The following is an 11,950-nucleotide window of genomic DNA, read 5'->3' on the forward strand; positions in this document are numbered from 1 at the left end:
TAATAATAATGATAACGATAATGGTACCTAATCTTACTCAGATATGTACATATACAACTGCTTTTTATATGTGATAAAAATTATTATATTCCTATTATACATTGAGGTTAGTACGCTATTGTAAATCCTGGTTTTTTGTACACAGACTGTATGCTAAGTTCATTTCTTTCTTTTTGTTAACAAGAGAATGTAGTCTATAATTATTTAATATTTAATTGTATCGCTACATAAGCGTAACACGTCTTGTATGATATATACATATAACTTGATTTCTTTGAAGAATCAAATGTCAAGATTTATGCGGTCGAACCTCGAAAGTTTGTTGTGTCATGATACAACAACAACAACAACAACAACAACAACGTAGTATCGTATAATTTCTTTACTTTCGATCGTTTCTTTTTTTTTTGGCTAAACGAGCGATAGAGAGGTAAGAGCGAGAATAACACGAAATGCGACAGCCGGGTACATGGTTCTAATTAAACAATCAACTGACTGTCCGAAATTATCGTGATTTCATCGAACGCGGCATTCTCATTATCACTGTTTCTGTGCAAAGCGACAGAACCACGAGAGTCGATCAACATTGGCGGCCATCTTTAATGCAGTAATCGTTTCCGTAACAGCCAGTAAACGACGAAATACGAACTATTTTTCTCTTATGCGTGTGGAGCGTCATTGGGATAAAAACAACAACAACAACAACAAGAACAAAAAGACGAATTCACAAATCTCGATAACGAGCGAAGGCGATCGATGCGAACATTTGTCGAGAGGCGTGCACGAATCAAAAATCAAAGGCAAATGCATACGAAGACATTAAAAGAAAAAGAAAACGGAAAAAAAAAAGTGTATAACCTAAAGCTGTACAGTTGTATGATGCTTACAAGTGGGATGAAAATGAAAGGGGGGAAAAAAAAAAAAAAGTAATTAGTAATTCGAATCTATACGCGACAGAAAAACTTTCTTAAAACGTAAACGAAACGAAAAATAACAAGGCCCCTTTGTGGATGCCCGTTTAGTTTTAGTTGTAAACGTAATTTTATGTATTCACTCGATCGACGCTCTAGTCAGTAAAATTAAATAAACGGAAGGAAGTTAATTTTAACTTCGTTTATTTAGTAGTGTAGCGCAGCTCTCGAAAGTTTTTATTTTCTGTCTCTTCGTTTCACTTTTCTTTTTGTTTTTTTTTTTTTTCTTTTCTTCTCCAAACTACGATTCTTCAACAATTTTTATAATATAAAAAAATGCACCGTGTGTTTGAGTATTTTAGTGTACAGAATCCATCGTGGAACGTGGTTCCCAACGTTTTGTCTGCGCCTCGCGTTTCTCATTTGCCTTTGACGATTTTCTCCGAGGCTGATTTAAACGAAAGAAAGACAACAGAACGATTCACCGATTCAACTACCTCGTTAAGCGGACAATGTATTTACACGCGTACCGATTTCATTGCCGAAACCCTTTGCGCTCCATCATCGAAATACAATCCTTCTGTGTCAAACACGTTTGTTTCATTCAATGAGTCATGTCGCCCTTTCGACGCCAAGCACTTCTTTGTATACCGTACAGGGTGTCTTGGAACCACAGGCACAAATGTAGCTGGCTAATGAAACTCGCAAGAGGTTAAGTTTGCGTCTGTAGTTCCGAGACAACCTGTATTCTAAACAAAGCGACTCTCCAATAAGATTTCACAAGCGCTCAAGATGAAAAATCGCGCCGACCAACATTACCGAGCGAATGATCGAAAAAAACGTATAAGAACTTGGAGAAATTTCAATAGGCCAGTGGCAACGAAAAAATTTATTGAATTCCTCGATTTATTCTTCGTCGTTAAATCGTGATTTCAAGCTGGGATTGTAAATTACCGGATAAATTATAGGGTGGTCTATTTTAATCTATAAGTGGTTTTATTTTGTTGTAAAAAATATTGGATATTTAGAGTATAAAGAATTATTTGAATGCCAAAGGATAGATTGATAGATGAAGAAATCGAAGACATTTCGAGATCATTTGTTGTTGGTCTGCATATTTAAAGAATCTAATAAACTAAATTCAATCGGTAGCAAATAAGGTTAGTTTGTCAAACTCGATATGTTTTTTTGCAAAAGGAGACAACGAAATTATTAGTAAAAATAACTCTTGGGTTTCTTAAAGGATACAAACGAAAGTGACCTTGAAATGCCTTCGATATATCACCCCGGCGATCTTTATCTACGTATCGTTTGCAACTTTAATATAACCAACTACTATTTTGTATCGTTGATGCATTTATAGAACAAAAGTAGGTCCTCCGTTATTTATTCAATGTCAGAGTTGGGCAAAATTTTATTCGAATAATAGATAACCAATCAATCTAACGTAGGTATAGCGTATTATTCGATCGAACAGTCCTTCTATCGGTTCTTTACGAAATAGTCAATTCTATGATTGAAATTTTCATTTAACGATTACGGAATAAATAGTTGTTCATATTTTATTCGTTATTCGAAATTTTTATCTAAATAAGAATTTTGTACATCTCTATTTTACGTGCTGCAAAATGAGAGAAGAAATAAACAACAGAACTAATTTAGACGAAAGAACAAAAGCTGAGTTGATTGCACAAATTAACTGAAATGTTATTTTAAACTTAATTCTGCGATTTGAACGCTTTTTAACCCTGCTGCAATTTAGTTCGTCGATACGGAAGATTATGCATGCGAACGTCCACGTTGAAAACATTCGAATTGTTGCAAAACTTTGTTTAACTGTGTAATTAAAAGTAGTCCGAATAAGATCGTGTTCGAACGTATTTTCCAAGATAAGGCACAGCGTGGTTAGATTCCCACTTCTGCTGTAGTCTGCCATCGCAGATATCGCTATTGGCCGAAAATGGTGACGAAGATCGACGGCAGTCAATTCGCGACCGAGTGAAACAGAATACCCACCAATACTGTTCAACAATGAGCGAATATTTTCTCAGGCTGGCAGTCAGTCTCATTGTGACCGTCGTCGACTTTCGTCAACGTGTAACGCCTGTGACGACGGGAAGGTCAGCAGACTGCAACAAGAGCGGGAATGTAAACACGCTGGTGCTTTCTTCTTTTCGTGGAAAAATAATAGAAGAATCGCAGTTTGGCGAATCATCGACGAAACAAACATTTCATCCTATGTAAAGTTTGCGTAACGCGAAATAAAAAATCGACCTCGTAAAAGTGCGACAAGAAATTCTAGATTTGCAATCCGGTCGACAGAGTATACTCGTACGTTGTCGCGTAGCATTTGTGAGATCGAGAAATGTTTCGTTGCATTAAACGTAGAAAATAGTTAAAATTTTGTTTCGTAGTAGATGTAATAGTGTTTCGACATCCGGTCTCTGGGAGTGCACAGGTACGTTACAATTCATAATACCGTTTTCATGTGTATGTATGTTTTTCTTTTATTCATGTTTTTGTACACAATAATCGGACAAGTAGCAGTATTTGCTTGGGATTACGATTGCCCGTGTATTTGCGACGACAAGGACTTCTCGTTAAAGTTTTCTTATTAAATGTATTTGCGTCTGCCTAACTCAATGTTTCGATCTCTAATAGTGGCAACGAGAGACGATACAGCAAAAACAGAGGCAATCGCTCGCACGCACACAAATTTTCAGATGCAATTAAATAAATACCTTGGACGAACGAAAGAATAGAAACTAAAAATGAATCGACAGAGAAAATAGTTAAACATAAATTGTTGCGTCTAACAATGTTCACTTTTGGTTTCATTGGGACTTTGTGTGCTTCCTTTGAATTTCTCCTCATAATTGAAAAATCGTAAACCTAGTAAACGTACATTCGTAGATGAAACAAAGTAGACAGATGTTTTACGGACAGGTGCGTTTACAGATGGAACTTGAATGGAATTCTTCGTCCAAAGATGCGCGTTGTAAGACACAGGTGCGAAAGGGGCTTTTAAAGAACTTATTCGCTTCACGTCGACTCCATGTTCGTCACGATGAATCGAAACGGAACCGTTGTTGGTTTGCAATTCGTGCGAAAAGTTTGTGCGTAATTCTGATTGAAAATTTCTTCAATAACAAATGCTATAAAAATTGTCACAGTTTCGTACAAAAATTGCGCGCAGTCAATGAAGAATAATGTGAAATAATCGCTTAAAGTGTTCTCGGTTGGTTACAAAAATAGAGTAGTTCGTTATCGAAGTTTGATCCATTTCGACAAAGATGGAGTCAAGGTGGCATTACGAGACATTGTATTGCTATACTATTTATGTGATTCTGTGTTTTTTTTTATTTCTTGTGATTTTCTTTGGCACCAGTAAAGAAAGCAAAGGTCATCCTGCAAGAATTACGAGAGACACAATATCATTTGAGACATAACCTTGTGCACGAATAAAATGTAAGCTTACGAACGGCAGATACGAAATATCTCGAAAATCGAAACAAGCGCAGAGAAAATACATTTCAACCGATACGTTCAACGAATGCTTTTGCCGTGTTCAATTTTTTATTTTAATTCATCTTTCTCGTTAAAATTATGGCACGAACCATCGATTCCATAGGAATATAAGCGCGTTGCAATGCTAACGTTACAAAATACATGGATACAGTGATCAACAACAGGACGACGTGCTACCCTTTTTTTTCTTTTATCTGCTCTTTCTCTTGCATCTCTCTCGAACGATTCATTTGCAACAACGTTATGCATGCTTTCTTCTCTCTGCCACTCAAATTTCCGACTTACATTCGTTTCCTTGGTGTTCTTAACCGTATTGTAAAAATACTTTGCTCGAGATAACGTAAAATTCTTCTTCGTAGGTTATCTTAGCGAAAATGTACTTCTCAAACGATTCGAGGGCACGTTTCGACGTGCGCTTAACAGGTGTCGCGGTACACGAATAAAAAATAAATACTTGGCAACGAAAGTGATGTACGAAGGCGTAGACGATGAAAGAGATATAGAGAAACAGAAAATCAAATATATAAAGAAGAGTGTACCGATTAAAAACAAACAAGGGTGTTCCTCCCTGTTTTTCTATGGAGATGTTCGCTATATCTCTTTCATGGACTATACTTTTAACAGAGACTGTATTTTTTACGTAGTTCTTAACCCTTTTCACTCGATCAAGAGGAAAGGAAAATTTCTAACCTAAATTAACATGCACCATGATTTGTAGTTCGATAAATTATCGATCAGTCGGTCGACCTTGTAAAGTAACGATTATTGAACAATTATAATTAATTATAGACGTATTGATTAGCGTACAATAAAATTCAGATCCATTTCAAGGTGTCCATTAACACGTTGACTATCACGGTGGTCACTGACGTAATAGCAAGTATTATGGCACAAAATTGTGTTTGTAAATAAAAGGTTAATCGCTGATTTGTTGTATTCTTTCCTGATGGCATAAAAAAAAGAAAAAAAAAGTTTGAACGATCGTTTCAAAATTACTTTTTATATTTCGATACATGGATCTGTTACTTAAGATAAATCGACTGAGAGTGCAATCGAGTGCAAAGGGTTTCCTTAATATATTAGTCTCGAATAGGATTCACTGTTTGTCACAGAACATCGAAAGCCTTTCATACAAAGCGTCGTTCTTTCTCGACGGAACTGATTATGCATTTTCCACGTGTTTAATTTAAATTAATAACTCGATCGACTCCAACGTGACGCACTCACATGCATACACGTATGTACACGCGCGCACGCACGCGTGAACGAATTCATTTTTGTTCTTTTCCACATGTTTGTAATATCTCTCCATTCACAGGTGTACATCTCGAACGCCTCCTCGTCGACATACAGGGTGTTCGGCCACACCTGGGAAAAATGTTAATGGGAGATTCTAGAGGCCAAAATAACACGAAAATTAAGAATACTAATTTGTTGATGGAGGCTTCGTTAAAAAGTTATTAACGTTTAAAGTTCCCCCCATATTGAATTTTTTTTTTCTAGAAATTGGATAGGATTTCGAGGGTATGTCTAATGACCAAAAATGATTGTAATCGACCCTTCTAATCGAAAATAATTTTTTTAGAACGATTTGAAATTTTGTAATTTTGTCGAAAATGTCACACCTTCTCGAATTTTTTTCTGGAAAGTGAGTAGGATTTCCAGGGTATGTCTAATGACCAAAAATTATTGAAATGGACCCCCGCAAATGAAAATAATTTTTTTAGAACGATTTGAAATCTTTTAATTTTGTCGAAAAATTTCACACCTTCTCGAATTTTTTTCTGGAAAGTGAGTAGGATTTCGAGGGTATGTCTAATGACCAAAAATGATTGTAATTGACCCCCGCAACTGAAAATAATTTTTTTAGAAGGATTTGAAAATTTTTTTTTTCGCCGAAAAATTTAGGCACCTACCCCCTGTCGATTTTCTTAAAAATTCGTTTTTCATTTTTAGTAATTTTGTTTGACGTCCTACAGAAAAGTTGTCTAATACTTTTTTGTAGGTACCCATGAGCTCTACTTCAGAAAAAAGTTTCATTGAAATATATTCACTATTGTAGGAGTTATGGCTGTTTGAAAATTGGACCATTTTTATGGGGGTTTTCTCACTTTACGGGGTCAAGGAACTATTTTTCCGAATTTTTTGGAATTTCTACATATTCTCCATCAAAATACGCATTATTTGCTTTCTTAAACATCAAAATCGTCCAATCCGTTCAGAAGTTATGACATTTTAAAGATTCGCATGAAATTTTCGGGGAACAATAATTACATTTTCGTATAGGAATTTTTCTCTCAAAAATGCGTAAGATTTCGGAGGTATGTCTATTCACCAAAAATGATTATAATTGACCCCCGCAACTGAATATAATTTTTTTAGAACGATTTGAAATTTTTTAATTTTGTTGAAAAATTTCACACCTTCTCGAATTTTTTTCTCGAAAATGGGTAGGAATTCGGGGGTATGTCTATTCACCAAAAATGATTGAAATTGACTCTCGCAACCAAAAATAATTTTTTCAGAATGATTTGAAATTTTTTAATAACTTCTTAACGAAGCCTCAGTCAAGAAATTGATATTCTTGATTTTTGTCCTATTTTGGCCTCTAGAATCTCCCATTAAAATTGTTCCCAGGGGTGGCTGAACACTCTGTATGTATTAAAATATCGCGTGGAAACATTTCAAATACATTAGAATTGCGTGTGTTTATAAATGCTGGTCGGTAAATGTGTTCTCTACGCGAAACAACTGAATCGTGGGAAATTGTTCGCTCACGAAATACAAATAGGAATGCTTTGAACGAAACAAAACGAAAAAACGAACGATGTGGCGTGGAGCTCGTGCAAGCGTAAGTAAAATACATTCGCGATCGTTAAAATTCATAATATGCACGCAACGAATCATAGCCACGGTACAACGATCGGTATACAGGGTGTCCCATGCAACTGCAACAGGTTATACCTCCTAAACGATTAGAAATAGAAAAAGATTTTATTAGTCAAAGTTAAATGGTATCAAACGATGCATAGTACGTAATTAATTTGATGCACTTTTGTGCATTGGTGCATCAGAAAAATGCAACTGCACTTGTTTTTTAAATGGAAACCTACATTTTTGACTGCACCAGTCTACATGAAACTACTAACACACTTATGCCCTAAACAAGTACAATTATTATTATAGTTACAACAAGTATATTTCCATCTGTTTCTTGACTCGAGAACTTTTATCTTCGATAACTTCCTAACGAGTAAGTTTAGGGCATAAGTGTGTTAGTACTTTTATGTGAAGCATAAGAAACTACATCGACTGGTGCAATCAAAAATGTAGGTTTCCATTTAAAAAACAAGTGCAGTTGCATTTCCTTGATGCACCAATGCACGAAAGTGCATAAAATTAGTTGCATACTACGCATCGTCTGATACCATTTAACTTTGATTCATAACATATTTCTCTATTCCCAACCGTTTAGGAGATATAGTCTGTTCCAGTTGCGTGGGGATACCCTGTGTACCTTCGAGCACGTTCTTCAGGGATCGAATCGAGGATCGATCGAACTTGATTACCATAACCACGACGGAAGAAAAGAAAATCACCATAGCAACAACTATATCGTTACACATTTCGATGCATTCGATTTATGGTAAAAAAATCGTTTCGTAGCAGTTTTAAGTAATCACTTAGTAGATATCGAAATGGTTAATCGACCGGAAGTCGGGTTTTTTAATTACCACGGTAATACGATCAATATCCTGCTGACTTGGTTACGCTTATTGGCAACAATGATTTTTGCACACGAAATCACCACTTCCCAAGCAATAGATAACCAAGCAGCTTATCGATCGACATCGATATATTACCGAGTTAAGGAAAACTTTTACCCCGTAAATAAAGTACAACCTTAAAGCAAATGCAGTTTTTTGTTTGGATCTCAATTCCTTCGTTACGATACCTGGATTCAAACCCGAAGCATCGATATCGATTCAGCACCAGATAACACTTCCGCAAACTACTATTAAGACTCACTACGGTTAACGTTATCTCTATATAAATACAATCGAGAAATAAATAATGCTCATCTATAACGTTTGCTAATACAATATTCGTCGCGCATGAGCAGGGAAAACCTTTTTCCCAGCGAGTTTGCAAATGATCGAGCATCCGTTCGTTAAACAGTATTCGCCTCTGTGGTTCAACCACTTTGGTACGTTTTCTTTGAAACAAAACTGTGAAACAAGCGTGTGAAAACACTGTGGACAGAACTAACGACTGTTGATAGACAGTAAAACGTAACTTGATGATTCGTGGAGAAGAAACGAATCCTCTGCCCATGCGCTTCTCTATCACATTTATAAATTAGACTTCGGACCTCTCGGATCGGCAACAATCACTGGTACATCTTTAACACGGAAATAGGCTTAAGTAAATGTCAGGTAGAGTCAGCACAATCAACAACGGAATTACAGATCTCGCCGGAAATAAACTGCGATCGCGTATTACATATTTCGCGGTGGGGGGTGGGGGGGGGGGGAGCCGTGCAGTTCGTTCGTCGACTCGTATACACACGACTTTACATCTCGCTGGTTCGATTCTCAGTTCTCTCATCAGTCACTCATTTAGCAAAATAATTAACGACACTTTTTTCCTTTTACTCCAGAGCACCGACGTTGATATATCATATATATATATATATATATAAGTTAAGAAAGAAGATGACATCTTGCGTACTAACATGCTTTCATGTTTCAAACGATCAGAAGTGGGGGGGAAACGATAGATATCGAACAGGTCAGCGTCGATACGAACGTCGAGAACTCACCCTTGAAGCAACAACGTTTCGCGGAGTATTGCAATTCTCGTAAATGTTTCGCTCAAGTTTCGAAGTTAAATCTAGTAAAATATAAAATGTATCGTTTAATGATCTTAATTTGTTTATAGGTCGAATTCAATGTTTTCCAACGTTCGTACGACCCTGGCCTTAACGCGAAGGATGTACATAAATGCGTTATTGGTTCGCAAGGTGCTAATTGTAACGCGTTAATTAAATAGATTTTCTATTTTTATTTCTACGTGAACATCCATTAAACTTTCTCGATAACGTTATCGTAAAACGTAACTGAAAAACAGCAAACGTTGATAGTTACAGGGCTGTAAAGTACATTACGCGTTCTCGATTCTATAGATTTCAACGAATATTTGTGCAAACGTAACGCGCGAAATAATGGTTTGGCCAGTAACGAGGATCTCGAGCCTCGATCGCGTTCGGATAACGTACAATAGATTCGACGAACAACGAGATTCGGGGATGAGGGGAGATGGGGAGGGTGCATATAAAAAAATAAATGTTTGTTCCCTAAGATTACGCTTGAACAGCGCGCAAGCATAATTTCTCAATGCACGGATCATTGAAAAGTACGATTAACACCGAGACGAAAATCTTCGATCTAGAGTAAACGTACATCTAACGAATAGATAAAGTCCTTTGCTACGGAATAAACGATTTAGAAAATTGTTAAAAACTGGAGCGATTATATCAAAATATTTGCACTTTCGCTTTCAATGAGACATATATTTGCGAATGCAAAACACCGTGCCAAAAGAGTCGACGAGCACTTTCTATAAATAGAAATATAGAATTCTCTTTGAACGAAGAACAATTTGTATTTTGTGAAAATGTAAAGCAGTTTGTTGTCTCTGAAAAGGAAAATACTCAACGGAGACTTGGAATTAGCAAAGTATCGTTGATCGTGATGAAAGTGCATATGATTCTTGTTGCACGGTGTTGTTGCAAACGCAATCATTGTGCACACGTACATATGCGTTGCGTTCCCGACGTTGTGTGCGCATGTGTACCGTTACCATCGTATATGTATACACGTTGTACGTACGTTCGTCCTTACAGATAAATATATTCGGAAGAAACTCAAGCGAACAATATGCAGAAACAGCATTCGGGGAATCTGACCGTGTCGCAGAGTGGAATAATCTAAGGGGGGGGGGGGGGGGAGGTCGGCGTGAAATTCCTATCAAAGGAAGGGTTACGTTTCTAATTCAGAGACGACGAAAGACACACGCATAGAATTGCCGCGAATTCTACGACCGATAACGACAATAATACGATAACATATAAATACGCACGCTACGAAATTTAACGACACGTCGAATACAATTAACACAGCGATCGGCTACCCCTTCACGCATCGGAATCTCGGGTCTTCGTTTTCTCTCGTATATTACCTTTTTTTCATATTTTTTCAGTTTTCTTATCCGGGCCACTCAATCTTACGGACGGCTGCTCTCATCGAATGGTAATATCAATTACGCTACCTTTGGAAAAAAAGCACGCGGAAATCAGTTTCCCAGCCCGATGATGGCGGCTCGTAATCGTGCTACTCGTGAACGAGTTAAGCTAAAAATGAGTTCTCGATAAACCGTTGCACGTTTTGCATACATACGTAAGCAGTGTTGAGTAAATACCTGAACGCAGAAACCATACGACTCTTTACGCGCGGAACTACGATAGACTTATCTTTAATTTGGTACCTTAAAATATTGCGTTTCTATGTACGAGTACAAATGCTTACGCGCGCGCGCGCGTTTCTGGCTAAAATTCCCTGAAACGTAACACTTGTTCACCGTGAAACGTTTCATTTTGTAATTCAAACTTTAATTTCCGATCTAAATAAGAATTCTGCCCGTTTCGAAACATTAAAAAACCGATACGAGCGTTCGTCCGATAATTCTTGGCGGACAACCCCTTTCCTATTTTCTTTTTCTTTCAAATTTATGCTCCGATTGCTATCGTTATTTTTATATCGACGGAGGACCCGCGTTCCGCCCAAATTATATCCACGCGACTTTCACATCGATTATTACAAAGTATATCATTGTGATCGACAGATATGGTGATTGCTTAACACACACGAAAGAGGAGATTTCGACGGTTTTTTCTCGAAACATTTGTTACCTTCTTTAGAATATGTTTACCCAACACTGTGCACAAGCATATTAGCACGATATACAGAGCTTATTTTGTCGTTTCTTTCTCTCTGTTTCTCTCTCTCTCGGTTTCTATATATATAATTTTTTTGTTCTTTTTTGTACGACTTTCCAGTATCTTTCAGACCCAGGATAAAATCCACGAAGGTTCGTTCGTTTTCAGCGATATTGGTCCCTTTTATCTCTCTTGTGATTTCATAAAGTGTGTTTCCCCGGGAACGAAAAAGCAAACCAAGATCGTTGAAACGGAAAGAAAAATAACGGATTTTAACACAGGTCTGAAGGAACATAAAGAATACGACGTACGTCTGATATATATTTATATTTACAAATACACATATATATATATATAGATATAGATATAATATATCCATATACATATATATTTATTCCATTTCGCTTATGTATATTTATAAATATATACACTTCTATCTTTTTTGTTTATCATATATATATAGATGTATCATTTTTATAAATTATATTCTAAAAAGGAAAGGTACCACCGTCGA

Source organism: Colletes gigas, unplaced genomic scaffold, assembly GCF_013123115.1.
Source record: "Colletes gigas isolate AHSC1104 unplaced genomic scaffold, ASM1312311v1 Colletes_gigas_Sc00012, whole genome shotgun sequence".
Taxonomy (NCBI): Eukaryota; Metazoa; Arthropoda; class Insecta; order Hymenoptera; family Colletidae; genus Colletes; species Colletes gigas.